Genomic DNA, 26,707 nt, shown 5'->3' with positions numbered 1-26,707 from the left:
CTGGAAAAGTTTGATTAGATATTTTATTACATTGCACCAAAAGTCCCACTGTAGACATAACTCCCCAACTTGCTGGAGAAACTGTGGAAATACAAAAGCAAATCATTATCATGTCTTTTTGGAACTTTTGATTATCAGAAATTATTGGAAGGAAATACATTAGGCAACACAAGACATTTTTGAGAGTCACTTGCCTCTGGAATATATATTTTTTTTCTTCTTTTTGGACTCATACTGGAAAAATGGCCAAGGAGAGACAAATATTTATTTAACATCCTGGCAGTAGCGGCCAAAAAAGCACTCACAAGAAAATGGCTTTCATCAGAAAACCCGACATTGAATATGTGGATGGATATTACAATGGACATATATAAGATTGAGAGACAAACTGAGGTGAACTATAAGAAGGACTTGTTGGAAGTTGGAAGGAGTTAGAAGAAATGGATGGACTACATCATACCACACAGACTGGATTTTGATTCTTTTAATTTGGCATAGAAGATTATGTAAGAACCATACTTCACATAATTGTTCATGTTTGTTGTTTATTATTATTATTATTATTATTATTATTATTATTATTATTTGTTTTACTATTATTATTTTCAACAAAAAAAGGACATTCAAGCCAACTGTTAATAACAATTGAAATGTCTGTCAAAACTGATGCAGAATGTCAATAAAAAAATGAATTAAAAAAATGGAAAATATGACATTAGACGAGCAGATTTAGCACCAATTCAACAGCTTGCGTGAAGCTGTGCAAATATTTCCGGAATGAGATGTGGGCGGACACCGCTTAATGTGATGTGTGTGTCCTATTGCCTGTTTAGCGGAAGCTGTTTATGGACTTAATCTCTCACAGTGTTATTTTCATTCTTGGGAGTTTATGGTGCGAGTGAAACCTCAAATCCAAGATGCTATTACCCGTCCTGTGTGACAAACTAAAAATAATTCCATTTCTACCCCTTTGTCATTAAAAAGCTATTTGTTAATCCATTAATTCTAAATTATATCATGTGTATACTGTACATTGTGGCAGGGATATGGGCTGAAATATGTGCCACCAGAAACTGAATTTGAATCATTTATATTTGAATTTGAATAGCTAAATGCGAATAATTGAATTAAAAATTTGAATTTCAATCATTTTCAGTGACAATCAATTTTTTATTGAATTTCAATTTCAAATTTTACTATTCAAATACAGTTTTTAAATGCAATGATTAAAATTTAACAATACAATTTCAAATTATGTGATTCAAATTCAAAATTTTCTTTATTCAATTATTCGCATTTAGCTATTCAAATTCAAATATAAATTATTTAAATTCAGTTTCTGGTGGCACATATTTCAGCCCATACAGGGAGCTGGTTTGCAAAGCACAAAGTTACAACATCTTGTGGTGAAATCATATATTGTATGAAGCCGTTTTGACGCTAATCTTTTGGAAATTTCCCAAACTATTTTCCATGGAAACAAGGGAACATGAAAAAAAAAAGATGTTTTTCATTAAACAAACAGCTGGGAGGAGCGACGTGTGTTCATACTTTGGCTCGTGCTGTTTGGCGACTACCTCAACCTGCCACTGGGGACCAGTCGACCCAGGTAGAGCATCTCTATGGCCGACCCAGCTGGACATCTGCTGTTGACACAAGTGCAGGAGTGTATTTTCACGACGCAGCATCACAGCCCATCATGCACTGGGGCTTGGCGTGAACGCCATCCCCAAACTGTGCCCATCAGTTTGGGGAGGGGAAGGGGACTGGGGGTGGGGAGATTAGCTGCACAGGGGGGCGGAGTACGAGTCCCCCGGATTTATCTGTTCCTGTTTAATCCCCGAGAGCGAATTTCCACCCAAAGAGTTTTAAAACCCGGCTTCTTCTGATGATCCCTCTGCTTTTTTTCCCTCTCTGTGGACTTGGACGTCACCGACACTGACCTCCTCGCCGCTGACATCTTTTCTATTTCTCTGCACCAGAAATTACTTCACTCTCTCTCTCTCTCTCTCTCTCCCTCTCTCTCTCTCTCTCTATCACTAGGGATTGCAAAAAAGAAGGATACAAAAAGAAGCATCACCATTTTCTGTGGATCCTAATTTCCAAGATTTGGGCCATTTCCCCCCCGCCTCCCCTCTGATTTTTAGCTTAATGCTACTATGGTGTGCAACATTGGGACTTCAGTCATCCAGGAAAATGTTTCCCTTTTGCGGGTGGGCTGCAGTGGCTCGATCTCCCGGAGCGTCACGCCGTCTGACTTCCTGTTTCAGGGGAGGCAGAAGGAAGTGTCCTGTGGGAGGGACGGCACGGCCCGGCTCGGCTCGGTGGGCACTAATTACAACAATAATGACGCTGATTAGCATGTTCTTCAGGTGACTTAGTAAAAGTCCATTAGAGAAGGCAAAAAAAAAAGTTCTGTTCCAGCACTGTGGAAAATATTGAGCCAACAGTGGCGGGGGGGGGGTTAACGTTTTTAACTGTCTTTTATGTTTTTCATCACAAACATACTTGCCAGTGAAACATTTACGGTCCACTTTTGATGGTGTGCCTGCAGATGGAACAGCAACGTGCTACTGGAAATCTCTTGTTTGGGTAGAAAACTCTTGACTCTCGCATCAGCTCTTTGCCTTTGAAACCCAGCTAGCTTTGTTAGCTACCGAGCAGCCCGCTTACTGTTCACACTATTCAAATTTATGACATCAGGTGGGAAGAAATAATATTTAAAGAAACATAAAGAAATATTGCATTCTCTATGGTTAATCATCCAAAGTCCTCAATAAACTCCACCACATCCAAAACTCGCCTCCTCACCCACACCCGCGACCACATCACCTCTGTCCTTCAGAAGCTCCACTGGCTCCAAGGCCTTCAACGCATCCACTTCAAAGTCCTCCTCCTCGCCCACAAAGTCCTCCACAACCAGGCCCCCTGCTACCTCACCAACCCTGCTCCACCACCACACTCCTTCCCGCAGCCTCCGTTCCACTGATTCTAACCTCCTCTCTCCAACACTCAGAACCAAGCACCGTACCTGGGGCGGCAGAGCCTTCTCCATAGCTGCCCCACCCTCTGGAACTCCCTGTCCAAACACATTCATGACTGTACTGACTTACCCACCTTCAAATCACTTCTCAAAATCCACCTCTTCAGAACTGCTTTTAAATCTGCCTTACGCCCGGTTCACACTGGACGTGGAAGCGCCGCGAAGCGCCGCGAAGCGCTGAGCGCTTCCATTCGGCGCCCATGTTAATCAATGTAGTGGTTCACACCAAAGGCGAACAGGCGCGCGGCTCCCCTCGTGGATCGCGCCATGCATTTAACGTCAGTTCACTGGACGTGGAAGCGAAGCGCCGAGCGCTTCCATTCGGCGCCCACGTTAATCAATGTGGTGGTTCACACCAGACGCGAACAGGGGCACACTACATTGATTAACATGGGCGCCGAACTTCCGCGTCCAGTGTGAACCGGGCGTTACTGTCCTGCGTTGCCTGCCCTGTTATGATATGCAATTCTATCTTTTATTTCTTTTAGATCTGTTTTGTATGCTCTGATTTTACTTCTTTTAACTACCCTGTTAAGTGTCTCAGAGTTCTCTAAAAACCCCATACAAATAAAATGTATTATTATTTTTATTACTGTATGCAAACTCACGCAGAATCTTTTTTTTTTTTTCTTCAATGTTCTTCCTAAATGTCTTTTTAACTTCCTTGAGTTTGGCATCCACGCAAGCTAGAATCACAGTTAAATTATTTTAGGAAAGGTCCGAACGTTTCGCCCGAGGTGAAAACTCTGAAGTCTGATCCAAAGATGCGTACCTTGACACTGCCAGTTTTTGCTGCTTTCAGTCATAGTCGTGGTAGATTTCTGGTATTTACTGGCAATGTATCCTTTAACAGCTGTTCCAAACATTTCCTCGCAGTAAAATGATACAAAAAAAAAATAAGTACGTAAACGATCTGTGTTTGTCATGCGATGAATGGCGCCTCGTGGTTTGGTTGGTAATGCACGGCGAGTGTGTGTGTCCTCCAGCAGGAGGAGCCGTGACGGCATTCATCAAGTCCTTTGCATCGACCGCCGGGAGCTAATGTCATTTCAGAAGTAACAAAAAAAAAAGAAAAAAGAAAAGAATACAACACCCACAACTTGTCACCGGGAGCCTTCTTCCTCGCCACCACCACTGCCGTCGTGGAGGGAGCTCAGTCTCTGGCTGCGCTTTGTCTCCTCGGTTTGGATGATTAGTGCTAACCTTTCATTATCTCTTCCAGTGGGAGGAGTGGGGGGGTGGGGAGCCGGGGGGAGGGGGAAGGGAGACAGCCAGCGACAGGTAACCCACTTAGACAAAAAGCAATTAGTGCTGCTCTCTCAGTGTTGTAGAACTGAGGGGGTGTAATTACAACCAGGATGAAGTTTGCGACGGCCATGAACGCTGTGGATATGAGGCGCCGCTGTACTTGTTTTTTTGTTTTTTTTTTTTTAATTATCGCCTGGCTCACTCTGCTGTTCTCTCTCTCTCTCTCTCTCTCTCTCTCTCACTCCTCCAGCGGCGACATTAGGGCTAATGTCGCAGGGAGAATAGCCGTTCTCATCACTCACCATGCTGAGATGTTCCGCCGTCACTTAATGTACCATAAAGCATCATCCACCAAGGCACACACACACGCACGCACAGACACACACACGCGCACACACACACACACACACACACACACAATCTGCTGACAGTTCCTCCGTTATCCATCCAACACTGAAAAAGCATTTCTCTTTGCCGGACGGCTTTTTAATGGACGGATGCTCCCTTGCATCCAAACTTGTGTTTCTTTCTAGTTTTTGCTTACAACCTTAAAAATATCCCATTTACACTTCCCTTTGTGCTTACAGCAGCGCAGTATAAAGTGTCATTCACACTCATCCTTTCCTTCTACCAGCTCCACTTAAGACAAAATAGGGACAACTCATATATTTGTGATGTCACAAAGGGCATTGCTGACATTGCTCCCAGGTCAGTGACCTCACCCTCAGCCAAGTGTTGGCTCCGCCCTTGGGCAAAGCATCAAAAAGTTTTAGCAGAGGGCTATAAACAGAGGGTAAGTAACTTCAGTGCATCGTTTCTGCAGTACATGAGTAGGCATGGCCTCACTCATTAAACGACAAATTCCAATATTTTCCATTTTTTATTTGCTAGATGGTTCAAATTTGAGGGTTTCATGTTTTTTCCATTACTGTGAACAATACAAATTGAACCTCCATCCAATCAGCTGCCACGTTTCCCCAAAACACCTCCCCCTTGCCGAACATTTAAACATGTGCCCCTTTCTCCAATGGATTTGAAGTAAAATCCAAAGGATGTGGCAAACTTTTCATAATGAACACAGCGAGCTATAGCTTGTCTCTTTTGCCGTCCTGTATGTCCCGTCACAACGGTTTCTGATATCTCCTGCTAGGTGAGCACATATATGTGTGACTGTGTGGTTATGCTTGTGTTGTGAAAAGACAAGTTCATTTGCTGGTGCATGTGTAAATGTATATTTTTCAGCATTATAAAGTAATCGCTAGCTTAAACGCGCTAGTTTAAATGTGTTTCCTTAATATGTCGATTGCTAACTCATATTTGATAGATAGGAGTCTTCACTTGACTTATGATTGTAGTAGGTAAGACACAGCGAGCTGTAGCTGGTCTCTAGCCACGGTTTTTGATATTTCCTGCTAGTCGATGGGTGTGGACCGGAGCCAGGTAGAGACTGCAGTTTTCCCGGATGTATCGCTGCCATCACCCAGTTCTGCTCGGAAATCACTGGAGTGTCAGAAAAACATTTTTTATCTATAGTATTTTTTTTTGGGGGGGGGGTATCTAGTGTTGTTTTTCTTCACTGGAGATGTATTTTTTCTTTATTGTTTTTTGGACTTTGGCAGGTACTACTACCAAACCCGGAATGAAGTCCTTGTTATTGAGAACAGCTTTCAGTGGATGTGAACTTTAATGCTTTTTTAGTGTAAAAAAAAACAACTCATATTGTGTGTGCCACATGATCTTGCCCTGTCTCTCTCTCTCTCTCTTTGCAGCTGTGGACCCGTGAGTTGGTGTGCTGGTGTGCCGTGCTCCTCAGGAGAGGAGGTGTTCCTTGTTTAGCATTGTCTCTTTTAGTTGAGCTGACCAGCTGTTTGATTACAGTGTACATAAAAGTGATCCTTTGTTTTGTAGACGTAGTTCTCCTTTTGTTAGTTTAATAAATTCTCTTATTTACCTTTATGGAAACTTTTGTTGCCTTACCTTTTGATCCCTCACCTCTGACGAGGTAATTTGTTATACTGTTACTTCCCACAGTCTTAGACTAAAGTGGGAATGTAACACTCAGCTAGATTGCGTTGACCTTTGGAAATTATCCAAATAAATGTGGGAAGTGGAACCATTGAAAAAGAAATCAGAGAACATTGCCACAAAGGTATGTTCGGCTGTGACAAGATTTGTACTAGTTGATCTATCATCCGGCTGAGGCAATCAGAGGTCGAGTCAGCTGGCAGCACTGAGAACCAAACACGCTGCAACCCGAGACCTCAAAGTCCACTGTCTGTCCAGCGCAGATCGATTCATTAGATCTTCTACTTTTAGCCGCATTAATAATTGGGCTGGCTCCACCCCCCGCCCCCATTCCATGACATCATTGTCTTGTCTCATATTTATGTGTGTGTGTGTGTGTGTCTGACAGGCTGCCGCTTAGGTTGTAGGTCTTAAACTTAAACTTTCTTAAACTAGAGCCTCTTCTCTACTAAAATTAGCACGCTGTCACCATGTTTTTTGGAGGTCATCGCGCTGAAATCGCGTAGATGAAGTGCTACAGAATTCAGGAGGAGTGGCCAGTGTTCTTAGTTGTTGGGCACCTTTGGCTGTAGAATCGTTCCACGGCGATGGTGTCGTTCACGCCAGACTTGAAGCGGCGCGCACCTCCGCGGCCGGTTCCTGCCGTGCAGCGATCGTTTCGATTATTACCCGGGTCGCTTGCCGGGTTGTTTGTCCGTTATGTCGCGGAACAGCGCGGCTCGGTGAGCCTGCTCCACTGCCACCAAATGCCGATTATTCGCGGGACATCACAACATTTTTTGGCCAGTGGAGCAGGGGCTTTAGGATGGAGACAAGACTGATGACAGTTTCTCTCCACTCCCCTCTATCCCTCCCAGTGACCGTCAGCCCGGTACGATACTAATTGAACTATTTCGTCTGACGGTGTTGTAAGACAGCCATGGAGGTTTTTGTGTGTCCTGGAATTCATGAAATGCAGCCGCTGCCAAATGAAGCACGTCGAGTTGAAGGTGTTTCCACCTGGTTTGGAAATCTGTCCTGGGTGATCCCGTCACTAGCGAACGGCCTTAATGGACCCACGTGTCATAGTTTTACTGTACTATACTGTAAAAAAAAGATTGACTGGAAAGGGTTTTGAGGATGTAGAAGTAGTTTCTCTGTTCAGACTTCAACCATTTTAACAAAGCAGTCCAACTTCCTGAACAAGGATGTTTATTTTCATTTCAGTGTGGTGCTTGTTCGTTTAAGTGTTGCAAAGTGAAAGAAGGATGGAAGAATTTGAAAGCTGACACCCAGATGGCTAATTTTGACCTTTCAACACATAAGCAGCTGCAGCTAGCGTAGCATCCTCAGCTACCGGTTTATCCATTTACCTCACCCCGTTTGCAAGTTAGCATCAGGGTAATCCGTGTCACTGTAACGGTCACCTCCTTATTCATGTTCTGCTCTACCCATTTTGCACCGGGGCATTGCCCAGTCCTGTCTTTTATCAGCAGTCAGACTTCAAGACTTACCCTCATTTAATATATCAGGTGGAAACAAACGCTGTGGAAACACAATCCAAGGTTTGTGTAACAGTTGAGGTTGTGATATACGCACGTCACCCGGCCAAAATAATAGGGAGGGGCAGGTGCCAGTTCGGCCGGTGCCACCGGAGACCAACTGGACTCCAGAGGGAGTCCAAAGGGCTCCGACTGGCCGCCGGCTCCTCGATGTCCTCGGCTCCTCCCTCCCCTACTGTGTTTTCCTTTTTGTTCTGCTTGCGGCGGTCTTATCTCTGGCTCTGTCTAAGCTGCTGCCTGCCTTTGCTGTCGCTGAAAGAGAAAAGGGACGAGGAGACCAGCGGTTTGTGTTTACACAGGCAGTCCCAAATGGCCATCAGCCCTTTCAGCCGCCATCAGAGACTCAATCGAATCACCGGCCTTTTGCAATGCAAACACTGGCAACTTTGCTAAGAAGAAGCTTCAAAAGAAAATATTTATTTCTCAGAACAACAAACATTAAAAAAAAAGAACCTCTCAAAAAAACAGATTGTTTTTTTGAGAGGTTTTTCTTTTCTTTTTTCATGCAATCTTCATTTGCAATAAAGTTAGTTATGCAGAGATGACCACCATCAGTTGAGCTCACTGACCTTTGCCACTGACTGACAAGAAAAAAACAACATAACAGCAGCAACACTGAGGAAACAACTCTCCGCTCTATTTCCATTTTCAGCCGGCGGGATTTTCCAAGCGCCGCCTCCCAGGTGTGTGAGATAGTGACGGATTACCTTTGCTAAGCAACCAAGAAGCCGTACACCAGGGAGTTGGTCAACAGGCGACAAAACATTGAGGAAAAAACAAAAACCCTCGATAGTGGGAATCTTCTTATCACCGCCGTCATCTCGGTACTCTTTTCATGAGATTTCACTGATGGGTGTGAAGCTTCATCCGGCGATGAGCCCTGAAGACAGCGAAGAAGATGAAATGGTTTCCCCTAAAGAACACACACGTACACAGACACTCCTTGCTTGCTTGCTGGAAATTAATCCCCGTTCTGTATTCAAGGGAGCCACTGCGGTGTTTATTTATTTATTTATTTTTTGCCCTGACACATGGCTTTGCTTCAGTGCGTTTAAATTATCATACAGATAATAGGAGTGTGTGTGACAGTCTGTTGTGTTAGGTTCCCTTTAATGGGAGCACATTAGGACACTTTTAGGGTCGTCTGACGAGTGTACAAGCCAAAGAAATAGAAATAATGTGTGTGTTTTTTTTATACACACACACATATATATATATATATGTATATATATATATATATATATATATATATATATATATATATATATATACATATATATATATATAAATGTATATATATACACAAAGTCACTCTGATCTAAGACCCAAAGTCACTCTGATCTAAGACAACACAACGCAACGGGGCTCCTTTTTGGAGTCCTGGCAGAGAAGTTTTCTACTGCAGCTCACAAATGCATTGAGGACACTGCACATTCTATTTCAAAGCAAGAAAATTGGAAAAAGTCATTGAATTTGATATTTAACAGAAAGTCAAAAAAAAAATAGCAGAAAAAATAGCAGTGTTGACATCTTTCTTTACAAACTCAAAGAAGTACTGTATAAACTAAGAAATGCTTGAAGATTCAACTTTCCTGAGAATAACAAACTAATATTTAGCTGCATAACCACGGTTTCTGATGACTGCTTCACATCTGTGGTACATGGAGTCGACCAACTTCTGGCACCGGTCAACAGGTATTGCAGCCCAGGACAATTGTACCACGTTCCACAATTCTTCTTCATTTCTTGGTTTTGCCTCATGAACAGCATTTTTCATGTCAGCCCACATAAGTTTTCAATGGGATTAAGGTCCGGGGATTGTGCTGGCCACTCCATTACTTCAATTCTCTTTGTCTGGAACCAGGATTTTGCTCGCTTGCTGATGTATTTGGGATCGTTGTCTTGTTGAAACACCCATTTCAAGGGCATTTCCTCTTCAAAATACTGCAACATGACTTCTTGCAGTATTCTGATGTACTCAAACTGATCCATGATCCCTGGTATGCGATGAATAGGACCAAAACCATAGTATGAGAAACATCCCCATACCATGATGCTTGCACCACCATGCTTCACTATCTTTACTGTGTACTGTGGTTTTAATTCAGTGTTTGCAGGACGTCTAACAAACTCTCTGTGGCCCTTGGATCCAAAAGAACCATCTCACTCTCATCAGTCCATAAAATATTACGCCATTTCTTTTTGGGCCAGTCAATGCGTTCTTTGGCGAATTATAACCGCTTCAGCACATGTCTTTTTTTAAACAATGGGACTTTGCGGGGGCTTCTTGCTGGTACCTTGGCTTCACATAGACGTCTGATTGTCATAGTAATCATAGGCAATCTTAGATCTTCTTTGATCCTCCTGGAGCTGATCATTGGCTGAGCCTTTGCCATTTTGGTTATTCTCCAATCCATTCGAACAGTCGTCTTTCTTGTTTTGGCTGCCATTTTAAAGTGTTTGATATCATTTTAGCTTAACAGCCTATGATTTTCTGCACTTCTTTATAGGTTTTCCCCTCTTTTATTAATTCCTTAATCAAAGAACGCTCTTCTTCAGAACAGTGTCTTGAACAACCCATTTTCTCTGTTTTTCAAGGACAAATGCACAGCAAGCACATGTAAGTCAGTTACCTTGATCCTTAAATAAGGGCCACATGTTTAACACCTGTTTTTTTCACACAATCAATGATCTCACTAATTGAACTCGGCACTGCTATTTTTTTGAACGTTATATTTCTTGACTTTCTGTAAAATATTATCAAATTCAATGACTTTTTCCAATTTTCTTATTTTACTTTGAAATAGAATGTGCAGTGTCCTCAACGCATTTGTGTTCATTAAATACAATTTATTTGAGGAAATTTGAAGTTTACTTACCTTTTTAAACACACTGCTATTATTATGAACACAACTGTGTATATGTATGTATATATATATATATATATATATATATATATATATATATATATATATATATATATATATATATATATATACATACATATATATGTATATATACATGTATATATACATATATGTGTGTGTCTGCGTGAGTTCCCTCCAGGTTCTCTGGCTTCTTCCAACAGTCCAAAAACATACATGTGAGGTAAATTGGAAACTGAGAGCCAGATCCACAAAGAATGGAGCGCAGCAGTAACTTGCGGCGCTTTTTGCGGCGACTTTACGACCGTAATCTCCGCCACCTTCACGTCGTATCCACAAAGGCTTTTTCGCTGATATGCAGGAGCGAAAACAGCCAGAAAAGTGGCACCTGAGGAGTCAGAGGTGCAAAATGAGCTCTAGTAACCTGACGAGATCGCCAGATATCGCCACTCAGCTCTGACCTACATTGCTGCGTTGCCGCTTTTACTTTCACCCTGAGCACAGGCATCCCCCCAGGCGTCACAACAGAGTGCGAACAGAGTGTTAACTGAAACTAATAAAACACCAACAGAAGCTCATAATCTGTGCCACTCCTGGACACCGGAGTACATGCAGTTACCTCTGAAGTTTTATCCCGGACACGCTCACCTCGACGGGCCCAGGAATGGGCGCTGTCTGCTGGACCCAAAGTCACTCTGATCTAAGACAACACAACGCAACGGGACTCCTTTTTGGAGTCCTGGCAGATAAGTTTTCTACTGCAGCTCATAACCATAAATGCCAGTGAAATAGCTTCATAGGGAATACATGTTGTTGCGCATTACACCATTGCTGCCTGAGTATTCTCTGGTTCCCAGCTTACCTCGTCTGCCCCCCTGCTGTATCCACAAATCCCAGAAGATCATGGAGCTGGAGCAGCACATCTCCAGCTTCTACTGGATCAGCGATGAAGAGACGAGGCTGGACTGGGTCCTGGCCCCCTTTGCAATCCTGCTGGTCCTGATTCAGTCGGACCCGCGGATCTGGACTTAACCATCTTGCTTGGTCCTGGCACAAGAGAGGTGGGCCTCTCTTGTGCTGTTTTTAACTGGTTTTGTTCTTACCTCACAGCTCGATATTTCTTCGGAAGTCTTGATGCGTGTTCCTCCGGAAAACATGCCCAAGGGTCAATTTTAGGTCCAATACTTTTCAATCTTTACATGTTTCCCCTTGGGGACGTAATCAGGAGGCATGGCATCAGCTTCCACTCTTATGCTGACGATACACATCTTTACATTGCCGTGTCTCTGGATGACACAGGGCCTGACACCCTTTTAGAATGCATTTTAGATATAAAGTCATGGATGGCAGAAAACTTCCTACAGCTCAACGAGGACAAAATAGAGGTCCTTGAGAGAGTCATTGGTCCTGAAGGCAAGAGAGATACATTTTTACCAAAACTTTACAATTTTGAGCCAACACAATATGTTAGGAACCTGGGCGTCATTTTTGACTCGGAGCGTAGTTTTAATGCGCATATTAAAAAAAGTCACAAAGATGGGTTTTATCATCTTAAGTAACAGAGTCTGCTTGTTTCTCTCCCAGGTAGACACAGAGGTGCTGATGGATGCTTTTATTTCTTGTCCATTAGATTATTGCAATGCCTCTTTGGTCTACCCAAAAAGACTATCCCTGACCTGCAGGTACTCCAGAACTCAGCTGCTTGTGTAGTGACTAGGACCAGAGGGCGGGATCACATTACACCGGTTTTAAAATCACTGCATTGGCTCAATGTGCGATTCAGGATCGATTTTAATGTGCTTTTATTAGTTTTTAAGTGATGGTCTTGGGCCATCTTATTAATCCGACCTGCTTTTATCATTTCAGCCCTCGCGGATACTAAGGTCCTCTGTCACCGGCCTTTTAATTGTTCCAAGTGTTCGGACCACAACCCACGGAGAGGCTGCGTTCAGCCACTACGGTCCGAAACTTTGGAACAGCCTGCCAGAGGGCATCAGGACTGTGTTGAACAAATGACTGTTCATGTAGAGAGATGTTGATGGGAGATGGATGTGGCAATGAGAAGGAGGAATGTTTTACAGTTAATTTTCAATTATTTGCACACCTGGAATTTTATGGTTTTTCTTTTATGAAGAAACAGGACACATAAAGGACTTTTAAAAAATTTACATGAAGTCATGCAAAACCTACTCCATGGAGGCGGCGGGTATCTGCGGGTACCTACAGGTACCCCCTTCCAGAAGAAGGTATAACCTGCACCAACCTCTGTCAGGAACTCCTCACCATGCAGCCTGGTCTCGCTAAGTGCTGCAATGTCGATGTTATATTTGGCTAGCTCCATGGCCACAAGTGCTGTCCTGCGGTGAGGCCTGTCTGGTGTCCCAGCCAAGTCTAACAGTGCGCGGACGTTCCAAGAAGCGATGGATAGGAAACTGTGTTTTATCTTTGTTTTTCGACCGCAAAGAGGGGATGCCCTGACGGTTGCGGTAGCTTCCCAGGAGTATGTGAAACCGACATTTTTTGGACCACCTTTTCTAGGTCCTTCCCCGCAGTGTGGGGCTGCTCAGCCACAGTGGAAGCTGCCGAGGTAATGCACTGCTCCATCCTGCATTCGCAACGACCATCATACCACTGCCACCTATGTGCATGGTCTGGCTAGGCACTTCCAGCCACATCCTTGGCCTGTGCCTCCTGCCATTCCACATCGCCACAGGACTTCTGGGGAAGGGAGGCGGGGGGGAGGGGGGGGGTTAGCAAGAAGCTAGCACAAGGAAGGGATCTAGGTAAGAGTATGGGTGCGCAGGCCACATTCCCATTCTTCACTCTGCCAGGTGTGCTCCAGTGGCATGGGAAACCCAAGACAACCTTCGTCTGGCCAGTGTTGCAGGGAACTGCCGGTAGTCCAATTTGTCGGGTTCCGCCTGTGCCTGTTCCCAGGTGCAGATTTGAAATTCGGGGTTTAGCCACCGGCCCTCACCAGGTTTACCCACGTGGCTGTGGGGCAGTGGTCAGGCCCACTGCTGCCGTGCGATCCCCTCCCTTTTAGCCTGGAGTTGCAAAACCCCAGTTACTATGTGCTGCCACTGGGAGGCAAGGTGAGGGGTCTTGGTGAAGGAGAGGCTATGTACTGACCTCAGAATATACATACATACATATATATGTATATACATATATATATATATATATATATATATATATATATATATACATATACACACATATATATATATATATATATATATATATATATATATATATATATATATATGTTCATCATCCTAATAAAGAGAGACAAATTCATCCATGCAAATAAGGTATTTCCAAAGAAGTTTAGGAGGTAAGATGGTATTGTTATCGGCAGATATTCAAAGTAAAGCATTGGCCTCGGTATCGGAAATCGAAAAGAGGTATCCATCCATCTAGTAAGGGAACATGTAACTTGTAAGGGAACATGTTTTGCGTTCTTCATAAATAAATACATAAATGAATACATAAATAAAATTACTTATTTTAAATATGATAAGGTGTTTGTGTGTGTGTGTGTGTGTATTATATTTTTCTATATGCACTTACCTTATCATCAGCACTTCAGGAAGGAGAGAGTCGCTCTGATGCCAAAAACACTTTGGCAGGCGAAACTATGCCCAGTTTTTAGCTGGCGCTGTTTACGTCCGTAAAATTACGTGTGGACGTGAGCACAAACTCTATGTGGATTCGGCGCTGTTTCAAATGAGGTATATTTGCATAGAAGGAGGTGATTTTGATTGAAATGATTAATTTAAATATATTCAAATGAGTCTGGTGCAGCCCTCCCACTACCTGCGCCTCGGCGTATTTTCCACTGCTTTTCGCACGTTTACATCCGCTCTGTGGGTAGGACACACTGTGTTTCATGCTATTTGCATGGATTTTCTGGCGTAAAAAAAAAGCCAGGCAATCGCTTTGTAGATCTGGCCCTAAACTGTCTGTAGGTGTATATGTGAGTGCAAATAATAATAATAATAATAATAATAATAATAATAATAATAATAATAATAATAATAATCAGTGTTGTGTCCAAATGCATTCAATGAACGATCGTTCATGAATTTGATCATATTTTGGGCGAACGCGAATGGACTGTTCTTTATTTGCGTTCATTCTGGCGCTTGTGAGCAGCGTTCAAAACGCTGTTCATGAGTGTGCCAGATGCCCAGAGCCTTCCAGGCGGATCCCCAGCTAAAACACACCGTAAACAGGCTTTAATATTTAGCGGAAAACCACCCAATCTGGCAACCGCAAGCTGCTTCTCTGTCGCTCCAACAAATACGTCACGATCAGTCGTCACAACATCATGATACGCATGGCGAGGCAGCACTAGTAGCTCTGAACGCTCAGACTCATGTGACCATTTGATAGAATTTTATGGAAAAGTCAGCACCGACCCAGATGGTAATGCAGCTGACTTGAAAAATATGAAACGTTTAAAAGTTTTGCATTTTGAATCTTTTACTTTGAGGTACAACCTTTGTTTAGTAATAATAATGGATTGGATTTATGTAGCGCTTTTACAGGCACCCCAAGCACTTTACATTGAACCCATTATTCATTCACGCCACATTCACACTGGTGATGGTAAGCTACATGTGTAGCCACAGCTGCCCTGAGACGGACTGACGGAGGCGTGGCAGCCTATCTGCGCCAAACAGCCCCTTCGACCATCACCCAACATCCACTCACATTCGTACGAGGCAATGTGGGCTAAATGTCTTGCCCAAGGACACAACGACAGACTGGGATGGAGCAGGATTTAAACCACCAACCAATCATTGGACAACCTGCTCTTCCTCCTGAGTTACAGTCGCCCCATGGTTATTTGTCTTTGTTTGTTTCTATGTGGCCCTGTGATAAACCGCCGACTTGTCCAGGGTGTCACCCTGCCTTTGCCCTATGACAGCAGGGATAGGCTCCAGCAGACCCCTGTCCTCCTGAGCTCAGGAAGAAGTGGGTATTGAAAATGGATGCGTGGATTCATGTGTGTGTGTGTGTGTGTGTGTATAACACAGATATCATCCTGCAACCTTCCACTGAGTTGCCGTGCAGCCCGTCTCACCTCAGTGCTGAAGCCAGCTACCCAGAAAGTAAATCCAGTTTTCTGGCCGGTGCATGAGCTGAGAGCTCCGCCCCTCTGCCACAATGTCAGCAGTTGATTGGGCAAACGGGCCCTCTGCAACCTTTTGTGTCTCCTTTTCACACAACTACCATCATCATCATGGTCCAGGGCTCAACAGCTGACCTGCATCTACAGTGTTTGAAGATGGAGCTTGCTGACCTTTGACCTATTATTTTTGGTGGAGAAAATGCCTAGTTATTGTATTATAATCTGTTGGAATAATAGAATCATATCCTCTCAGCTCCAATCCAAACATTTTTTCTGCTTGTCATCGTGCGATTAGAGCAGTCAGAGGCCTCTGAGGAGAAGGAAGAAGAGAAGGGGCGGTGCTACAGCCAGAGTTCAGCTGTAACCGTGCACAGGAAGTAAACAGCATCTACTGTATGTCAGCATGGATGCTACTGTCACAACAACTGGCAACATTTCAAGTTCATAGAAGAACAGCTGAAGGCGCTGAAGGTTTCTCTTCTGCTGCTGATTTGGTTTGCTGCTGATTTGCACTACCACGCTATTGCTGCAGATTAACAGGCCCCACTCCCTCCCACCAATGGGAAGTCTAGAAGTGTCAAGATGTGACCAGCAGAAATCAGTGCATTTACAAAATGTTTAATTTGTTCTACCTCGGTGAGGTCGACGTACAAAGAAACAAATATCAGCTCTCGAGTCTCTCTCTTGAGTTTTTGAGTCTACCTTTTTTTTTTTTCATTTTCCTCCAGGGGAAAATAACAAATACAAAAAAAACCCAAAACAAATAACGCAGCTCCATCTGGTGAAAAGTGCTTCTGACAAACCAACCTGGACCAATGAAAGCTGAAAGCAAGCCAAAGCAGGACACTCAGCAGAGCAGCGATGATGCTGGACTTTCCCACGACTCAGCCGGAGATCAGAGGACGACTAAGAAACAAACCGTTTGATTGGAGGTGTTTGAGTTTTCCCATCTGCGCCGCTAGCGCAGCAGAGCCATAACGACACAAACGAGAGCAGTGAGACAAAGTGGCGAACGGCTGGGCGGCTCGGCCGTGTCATCACTCCCATCTTTTTGAAGGCTGTTTTTCCCCTCATGTGCCTCCAGCTGGCGCTGGCGCTCCCCTGGGCTGCCACCGGTGGTGGCTCAGGGTTATTGCCTCCATCACTGAGCAGATGGGCCAAACACACACACACACTGACGTACAAACAAAAGAACTCACTGAACATAGGGCTCCTTCTTCTTTCTCCATCGCAGGTTTTCAGAGCTTCAATCCAACTTCTGACCTTGAGCTCAAACTTCCTGATTAAACACTCGACTGCGAGTCCCAAAAAGCGCAAGGATCTTCCTGCTCCTCTCGCTCCTCTCGCTGCTCAAGGATGGTGTGGCCTCGATTGCTTTCCCTAGTGGTCGCTGGTCCAATCAAGTCGCATTTCACTCCTCACTGAAGATTTGAGGGAGGCGGAGCTCCTGGTTGTTGCAGCCACGAGCTTGCAGGACAATGTGAGACAGCCAACTGACTCCTGACTTTCCTGCTGTAGCTCCGCCCACTTTTGTCCTTCCAAAACGGCTCATCTGGACTCAGTGGCACCGATCCATATCCAATGATTCACTCTAAACGAACAAACGGCTCATATCCCTTCCCTGTTGAGTCAGCCAGCAAGGTGTGTGGCACCTGCCAGCTGTTTGGTGCATTAAGTCGAGCTGGTGAGTGGGTTTGCTAGCAGCAGTCAAGCTCAGTGATGTTTGGAACAATGAGGCGGCTGCAGCTGAATGAGCATATTATATATTATTACGTATTTAAGCTTTGGTGGGTAGCTCAGGTTCATGGTGTAAATAAAACCCATGAGCAAAAGGCAAGCCTTTGCCACATTTTTGAAGTCATTCATGACTTGTTTTCCCTCAATGATGACTGACACATGGGCAGGGTGGAGGGACTCATTACTGTACACAATGATTTAAAAAAAAAATGCTGCGCATGGCCGTCCTCCATGTCATCAGTGCTATCCTGCAACAAACAAAAAACAAAAACAGACAAATAAGTGTTTGCAGTCATGACACAATTTTTTTCAAAGTTTCAAAATATGCAAAAGGTGATTCACTCTATTAGCTAATTATGCCAATAGAGAGGTACAAATAAGGCCAAACCCTCGGATGTACTTTGCTCAAAGCAGGACTTAAAAACACTAACCTGATAGAAGTTGGAATCTAATAATTAATGATGACACCCATCCACCCCCCTCTGCATACACACTTTCAATATGGTCTGAATATAATTAAGTCATTCTTTTTTCAACAATTTACCTGGTCTTTGATGAGTTCTTCTGAAGACTCTCCCAGAAATTCAATCAAGCAGCGTATGATGACATCTCTTCTGCTGTCAGCATGTTGCTGTCAAATAGACAGAGTAGGTTATTGCAAAAAACAAACAATTTAACTTTGTTCAAATTAGCTCAATCAATCAACAGTTATCCTAAGTATTTACAAGCTCAATATGATGACCATAATTTTATTTTAAACTTTACCTGGCTGAGTGATTCCAGCATAGGCTTTATTTTTGTGCCTGAGACCCCGCCTCTTTTCCGAAATATGTCACAAAATTTGGTGTAGTAGCTGTCCAATTTGGAAAAGAAAGTTTGCTCCAGATGTATAGTTGTGATCCTTCTGAACTCTTCTTTTATCTGAAACAAGACAACAACACAACACAGAACAACACAACAACAATAAAAACAACAAAATGGTCATTATTTCAGCCTGTACAGACACAATCAAAAAGTCAAGTATTCGCTTAAGAAACAAAAACTGGATTCACCTGAGTTTCAAAGAACAGTGCAGGCCACCTCTCCATCAGGTCTTGGACTGCACGACACTGCTGGACAATTTCCATTCTTCGGTAGGAGAAAGACTTCTCCTTTTTCTCACCAATGATCTTCTTATTGTTTTTCTTCTTTACCTCCTGAAGCAAATCTAATCTCTCCTTCTCTAAGGAGTCCTCTGTCTCACCAAGTGGCAGTGGTGGCAGATAATTAACTTCAGCTTTCTTAGGCCTTTTGATGCCTTTAGGTGAAACATTTTCAGAGATTCTTCTTCTCAGGTAAGACAATTGGACAACATCTTAATTTTGCCCGGTAATTGCCCATCTTATATTTGATCCTTTGTTGCCAACCATATAAGCCATTAAATGACCATGGCTCTTTGAGGCATGGGTACTTCTCTACCAATGCTTCTACCACAGCTAAAATCTGAAGACCAGTTGGGTATGCTGTGTATGAAAATATGCTCTCTGCAAGCCTCTCGAGTATACTACTTGTTCATTTTGGATTGTTCAAGAGTGTGCCATTACTTTTGTAGGCTTCATTACCTGCTTCGAGGATGACGTCTACGTCATAAGAGAAGGCTGGTATAGGAAATTATTTTGGCCATGCCTGTGATCTGTGAGACGGTGCACTTTCATCTGAGGACAGAATTATTGTGTCATGAGAACCAGACGATTGGCTCGAAATTGAGTCAGAACACTGTTCCAGTGCTGAGGACTGTACAGACACAGTACTGAGAGTTAAAATGATTGGTTGAGGGAATACAAGCTTTAGTGTGGCCTTGTCTTGTACATTGTGAATGGAGCTTAAAGTGAAGAACTGGCCATCAAAATCCTGGTCTTGATACATCAAAGTAAACTCCCTTTGAATTTCAAATGTTTCTTGAATCACATCATTAAGCTCCTGAAGTGAACTGGGGATGCCCAGAGGAATAATATGTTTGCGGATGTCATTATCATCCAAAATGATGAATTGCTGGGGTGCCCATCTCAACGGCAGGAACTGTCAAAAGAGAGAGTGAGGAGAATGAAATAGATCAAACTCAAATTAGTGCAAGAACATTTTAAAAGGTGAGGCTTATGTGGTGCTTCAAGGTTACCAATCATCGTCCAGCTAGAGTGTATGTGGCTAAGGGATAAAAATCTTTCAGATCTCCATGTTCAAGTAACAGTAAACTAGTAAAAAGGTGTTCATTGTACCATGCATTTTGTAGTCTGACAAAAAAATGTCAGTTTATCACAAATCTGCAAAATCAGGCAACCCAGCTGTGGAACCTGAACAAACCAACATTCCAACTGCATAGTTAGTACCGAAAAAGCACAAATTATTTGCAACATGCACTGCTGTGACATATGGGAATCTGCCCCTCACCAAGTCTTTGAGGTCATCCCGAAGAATGTCCAATGGGACTAGTGTTGTTTTTGTGACTGAGAGTGGTGAATGGACAGCATTTGATTCATTGTATGCTTTCATGAGTTGGTGTTTGTTTGCAAGGGACAGCAAGATATTTCTGAAGCAACCAGTCTGCCTGACGACTCTCTTAAAAAAGCGATGTTAGCCTCAAACCTCATTGTCCACAAAGCAGCTACAGGGCCAAATTCACGAATGAGTTGGGGGTAGTGCTCCAGGAAGTGGTGCTTTGGTCGTAGCTTTTGTTGTGGGAATGCTTCAAGAAACCTGCTTCGGTATTCTGAAATCAAGCTCTCAAGGTAACAAATGCTTTCCTCTGTGTGAATTGGAGACATAGCAAGGTCCACAATGTCTTTTGTGGACTGAATCAGGAACTGAATGCGGGCAATTTGTTTTATCACTCCACTTGTATGGGAACTGACAAATGGCCTTGTTGAGTTCAAAGAGAGAAATATATATCTTCTTGATCAAGACATCAATAGATAAAGCAAATTCCACTGGAACTATGCCCTCAAGGATGTCATGTAAAACATCTGGAGGATAACTAGATGTGACATGAAAATGATCAAGATTTTCAGAAAGTGCACAGGGTTTTTTTCACACCATAAGAGGGAGTGTGATCTGGGCAAGACAGGGCTGTCTGAACATGCTGTGTATGTTGTTCCTTTGTTCGCCGTTGAAAACCCCCACACCTCACTTCTTTGGATTGTATGTCAAAACCGACAGCTGTAAGATCCCGTGAAGTATTCAACAAATCCTGCCACAGAATGAGCCCCCAAGTTATCAGCTACCACAAAAACTACAGTTCCTTTAGCTTTTTCAAATCCTCGAACCAAAACACCATCTCTCTCTAAGATTTGAAGGTCTATTAATAGTGGCTCTAAAATTTTTCAGAATTAAAACTGCTTAGTGTCTTCTGCCTTACATAGAATACTTAGATAAATAGATGCCAGTGTGGAGCGGTCCTGTGTCGGAATGTTTCCCAACACCCAATAAACAGAAGTGACCTTATGCTTTTTTCTGGATGTCCCAAGAGGATTACACCCCTCAAAATCATCAATGTACAGAATAAGACTAATTCTGTCCTCCTTAACTGAGAAGAAATTGGTTTTCTGATAGTGAGAGCCGTCATGAAATGTCTGGTATTGTAAAGTCATTTCAGAATTTCTTTTTTCACCCAGTACCTTTTCCTGAATGTTCTTGTTACTTAAGACTTGCTTCAATGTCTGCAATATTGGAACATACTGGAACGTTTTCCCATCTTTTTCATCAAGGATATGTTCTTCTGGTTCAACAACTGAAAAGTGTTTCTTCAAGAATTGTCTTCTCTTGTACGAAGTCGTGAAAGGCCCGTCTGTCCCCAAAGCTGCACTTATTGGGTGTGACTCACAAAGATTTTTTTTTATCAAATCTGAGACTACAGCTGAACCAATATTACAGTTATGGCTTTTCAAGGTGGTCTCAACCAGATCTCTTAAAACTGGACCAGATGCACAGCAGGACATGAAGTGAAGTTCATCTACTATCTCGTCAATGCATTTGTTTGGTACATTGTCTTCAGACAAATTTATTGGTTCATCCTCCAAAGGCCCAGGGTCATCATGCATAAATGTCACAACAGGATCCACACTAGTTTTAGGGTGTTATGGTGCATCTTTTTTACACCCACACAATAATTCGATTTATATAGCGCTTTTCAAGGTACCCAGAGACGCTTTACAGAATCCATTTTTCATTCACACCACATTCACACCAGTGGTGGTAAGGTACGTCTGTAGCCACAGCTGTCCTGGAGCACACTGACACTGTGTGGCTGCCAATGTGCGCCAAACGGCCCCTCTGACCACCGCCAAGACCATTCATACACATTCACACAAGGCAAGTTTCTTCTGGGAAAATGGCTGGCAGTGAAAGAAATATACCCTCTCTGACCTCCCTTGACTAGATTTAACTGCGAGTAGCAGTACAAAAACAACAGGGAAAATTTCCAGAGAAACTCTCCTCCAATCCAGCTAATCCATGAGAGCCGAGGTTGTCTGCCAGTACATACTGAACCTTTGATCAATGTTCCTAGTTGATCAGTGAAGACCCCCTGTTCCTCTAATGTGGCAAAATCATGCAGTAAAGGCTCAAATATTTTTTAAGAATAATAATAAATAATAAAACTTTATTTGGACAGCGCTAAATCACAACCAAAGGCGTCTCAAAGCGCTTTATACAATCAGAGAGAACCAACCGGGCCCCCGGAGCAAGCGAGATGCGACAGTGGCTGGGAAAAACTCCCCAGTGGGAAGAAACCTAGGGCAGAACCAGGCTCCAGAGGGCCATCATCTGCCTATGAGTAGTTGGGGTGAAATACAAAAATAGAAGAGAGACAGAGAAAGAGAGAAAGGAGGAGAGTGAGCCAGGGTGGCAGACAGGACAGAGTGAAAAACAGATACACCAACCAGGCAAAATGGATATAAACACAAAGAATAGGAAATAATTCAAGGCTGCTGTCCGCGTGGGCTGTAAGTGTCCATGCTTTGCAAGGCAAGAGCCTAGCTCGATGGACAATCTGCCGATAGGACAAGTCCAGGTCCTAAGCGTGGTGGTGGGATGAAGCGATGACACCAAGACCCCCTGGACAGCACAATCCAGCTCCTGGCGCAGTGGTCATCACCTGCCAGGGACGCAGAGACTGCGGCAGTATCATGCATATCGAGCATACTGTACAAAGCATAATTAGAGCTAGTTTGGACAGAGTAGATAGAGTGCAAGATTGATTGGGTGAGGAGAGTGATAGAAGCTCCGCCTGCACAGAGCAACGATCCCTGTAACGGGAGCGAAAGATCTCCCTCCACGGCGTAAGCCTATAGCAGCTTAACTGACAGTGGATGGAGTCTAACTATAAGCTTTAAGAAAAAGGAAGGTCTTAAGTCTACTTCTAAATAAACTAACTGTCTGCCCCCCTCACCGAGGCTGGAAGATGATTCCAAAATAAATGTGCCAGAAAACTGAAACACCTACCTCCTGATCTAACTCTAGAAATTTTTGGGATAACTAAAAGACCTGAATCCTCAGAGCGAAGGGCTCTTGGAGGATGATAAAGTTCAATTAGTTCCCTAATATAAGAAGGAGCCTGAGAATGAAGAGCTTTGTAAGTTAAAACTAGAATCTTAAATTCGGATGATACTGCCGCAGTCTCTGTGTCCCCGCCAGGTGATGACCACTGCGCCAGGAGCTGGATTGTGCTGTCCTGGGGGTCTTGGTGTCATCGCTTTGTCCCACCACCACGCCTAGGACCTGGACTTGTCCAATCGCAGATTGTTCATCGAGCTAGGCTCTTGCCTTCCAAAGCATGGACAATTACAGCCCACGCGGACAGCAGCCTTGAATTATTTCCTATTCTTTGCCTGGTTGGTGTATCTGTTTTTCACTCTGTCCTGTCTGCCACCCTGGCTTTCTCTCTTTCTCTGTCTCTCCTCTATTTTTGTATTTCACCCCAACTACTCATCGGCAGATGATGGCCCTCTGGAGTCTGGTTCTGCCCTAGGTTTCTTCCCACTGGGGAGTTTTTCCCAGCCACTGTCGCATCTTGCTTGCTCCGGGGGCCCGGTTGGTTCTCCCTGATTGTATAAAGCGCTTTGAGTCGCCATTGGTTGTGATTTAGCGCTGTACAAATAAAGTTTTATTATTATTATTATAATTCTAAATTTGACTGGCAGCCAATGCAAGGAAGCTAAGATTGGAGAAATATGCTGCCTCCTTTTAGTTCCAGTTAACAATCGTGCAGCAGAGTTTTGGATTAACTGTGATGTCCTAAGGGACGAATTTGGGCATCCTGCTAGTACCGAGTTACAGTAATCTAGCCTAGACCTAACAAAAGCATGGATATTTTTTTCTGCGTCTTTGAAGGACAAAAAACTTCGAATTTTGGCAATGTTTCGTAAGTGGAAGAAAGCTGACCTCCTCACATTCTGAATATGAGAATTAATAGCCAAATGTCTTCACATCTTCGCTTTTACAAAGCAACGCAAGATAAATTGAGTTTAGTGATGACTGACAAACTGTTTGCAAGTTCCCCAAAATCATCCAATAGACCCCACAAAGTTTATGCTTTTTCCGTGAGGTCCCTAATGGAATACAAATTTCGAAGTCATCTATGTAAAGGTACAACAAGAGTTTTAATTCCTCACCTGAAAGAAACTCATTATTTTTGAAGTGACTACCATCTTGGTAACACCTATACTCACCATTTACAGAATGGTTGTCTGTATGACTGTATCAACAACTTTACTCAGTATATTTTTTTCTTCTTCTTCTTCTTCTTCTACCGCTTATCCGGGGTCGGGTCGCGGGGGCAGCAGCCTTAGCAGAGATGCCCAGACCTCCCTGGCCCCAGTCACCTCCTCCAGCTCATCCGGTGGGACCCCAAGGCATTCCCAGGCCAGCCGGGAGACATAGTCCCTCCAGCGTGTCCCGGGTCTTCCCTGAGGCCTCCTCCCGGTGGGACATGCCCGGAACACCTGCCCAGGGAGGCGTCCAGGAGGCATCCGGAACAGATGCCCGAGCCACCTCAGCTGGCCCCTCTCGATGCGGAGGAGCAGCGGCTCTACGCCGAGCTCCTCCCGGGTGGCCGAGCTTCTCACCCTATCCCTCAGGGTACGCCCGGCCACCCTGCGGAGGAAACTTTTTTTTGTAAGGTTTTCAGAACAGGAACATACTGGAAAGTTCGATTTGTTCTTGACTCGAGTATGTACTCTACTGGCTCTACTACTTTAAAGTTTTCTTTATAATACTTTTGACGTTTATGTGCAGTAGCTAGTGGGCCTTCCTTTGCTATTGCTTTTAACAAAGGATTACATGAAGATAATGCAGTGGTCAGTTCTTTAACCACAATCTGGTCCACACAGACATTGTGATTCTTCAATATTTCTATAATTACTTCATTTGATATGGGCACAGAAGCAGATCCGAGCAAATAATGCAATTCAGCAAAGAGTTCATCTCTTGCTGTGCGTGGAACATGGAAGTAGTTTTCTAGTTTTAGTACAAGCGATCCTAATTTTAGCTCTAATGTCTTTGATAAATCTTGTTCTTTTGTTACAGGTTCTACATCAGAATCAACATTAGCTTCAACAGTACAAGCTGAGCTATCAATGTCACCATCTGCTGAATCTTCTGTTTCACTTGTTTTTACGATACCTTTTTTTTTAAATCTTCAAAAGAACATGGAGCGTGTTTTCTATTTCTGTGGGACTTGAAAGTACCATCAACATTGATCTGAAAAGAACAGCCCTGAAACATACAAGTTACTGTTTCATGGCTCTTGAGATGGTTATTGATGTGATAGAAATACTCTTCTGCTGATGCTGTATTAGCATTTATACACAACTGACAGTTAAATATAGTTGTAGTAACACATTTTGGAACACTTTGATTTGCATGTGACCTGCTTAAATGACTATGAAGCGCATTCAATGTTTTGAAAACACGGGCAATCAGAATAGGTGCATGGGTAGGGATGTCTGTGGCCAAACTTGGTGTGAACTAATCTGTAATGTTTTAGAAGATGGAATCTAGTTCCTACGGTTGTGCAGCAATCTTTGCAAGCCCACATTTGTATATGTTGAAAAATAGAGAGATTAAAATGAGACTGTGCTATGCAGAGAACACAGTACTTCAACTGCTATGCCTCCCCTACTTTTGCAACCCACAGCCCCTTCAGTGAAAATATAACCTATAGTTGCAAAAAAAATAAAATAAATATATATATATAGCTATGATTAAATGCAAGTAAAAATAAATAACATATCAATTGGTGTGAATTACATGTGTTACAATGATTTACAACAGAGTTTCTTTAAGAAAATACAGATAAACACTGTATGTACAAACCCCTTTGAATCTGGACCGGTGCAGAGGCCATGAATGACAGGAGCTGCATTCAGCTCAGTGTCTTCCCAAAAGCACCACATGGTTTAAGTCAAGCTCTCCCACTCCCTTTATCTGTTGCTGCTCCTAAGAGCTTTTTTTTATTTTTATTATTTAAAAAAAAAAAGTCTTTTAGTAGCATTTCCACCAGGCTCACGCTGCTGCCTCAAGGTTGGGACCGACACACAACAGCTACAGCCACAAATAGCCGAAATAAATGTCCACAAATTACTTAACAGTAATTGTTTTGTGAAAAAAAAAATGGCAGTTAAAATACACTTACTTACCGTTATTGCAAGAATGGCGGTGGACTCTCCGAAGTCTTCACACGTGTCGTCGTGAAACAGAAAATGGCGGATGTAGCCTAAAGAAATATCGCATGACCTTGAATGAGCGGGATGTAGCCTACATCCCGCTAGCCTACTTAATGGGACCAGCTGCTTGTTTGGTGTTTTGCACAACTTTTAAGCGACACAGTTACGTTTAGGAAACTAACACTGCCAAGTAAAACTGAAGTTCAACTGCCGCAAATAACTTGAGTAAATATGAATAACTCACAATTTTAAGTAAATTAAACATAATATTGTGTTTTATGGCCAACAATGGGGAAGTTTCCTTTTTTTGAGTGCACTTCCACCCGAACCACCGCATATTCAGTCTGCTGCCTTCAGGAAGACGCTTCAGATGCATCAAAACCAGAACGGAC

General features: G+C 43.2%; 1 long non-coding RNA gene across 1 annotated transcript in view; it reads left to right on the top strand.

Moving 5' to 3' along the window:
• Positions 1-23,396: 23,396 nt before the first annotated feature.
• Positions 23,397-26,707, top strand: part of LOC142890623 (uncharacterized) — a 99,187-nt gene continuing 95,876 nt past the window's right edge. The window contains exon 1 of the long non-coding RNA XR_012927093.1: positions 23,397-23,654. This is a non-coding gene — a long non-coding RNA (uncharacterized LOC142890623). The remainder of the gene's footprint in view (positions 23,655-26,707) is intronic.

The sequence above is a fragment of the Nelusetta ayraudi genome, unplaced genomic scaffold (genome assembly GCF_046127955.1).
Source record: "Nelusetta ayraudi isolate G7.1 ecotype Tasmania unplaced genomic scaffold, CSIRO-AGI_Nayr_v1 ptg000003l, whole genome shotgun sequence".
In the NCBI taxonomy this organism is placed as follows: Eukaryota; Metazoa; Chordata; class Actinopteri; order Tetraodontiformes; family Monacanthidae; genus Nelusetta; species Nelusetta ayraudi.
The sequence above is the reverse complement of the archived record's forward strand: the minus strand, read 5'-3'. Positions and strand labels throughout refer to the sequence as shown.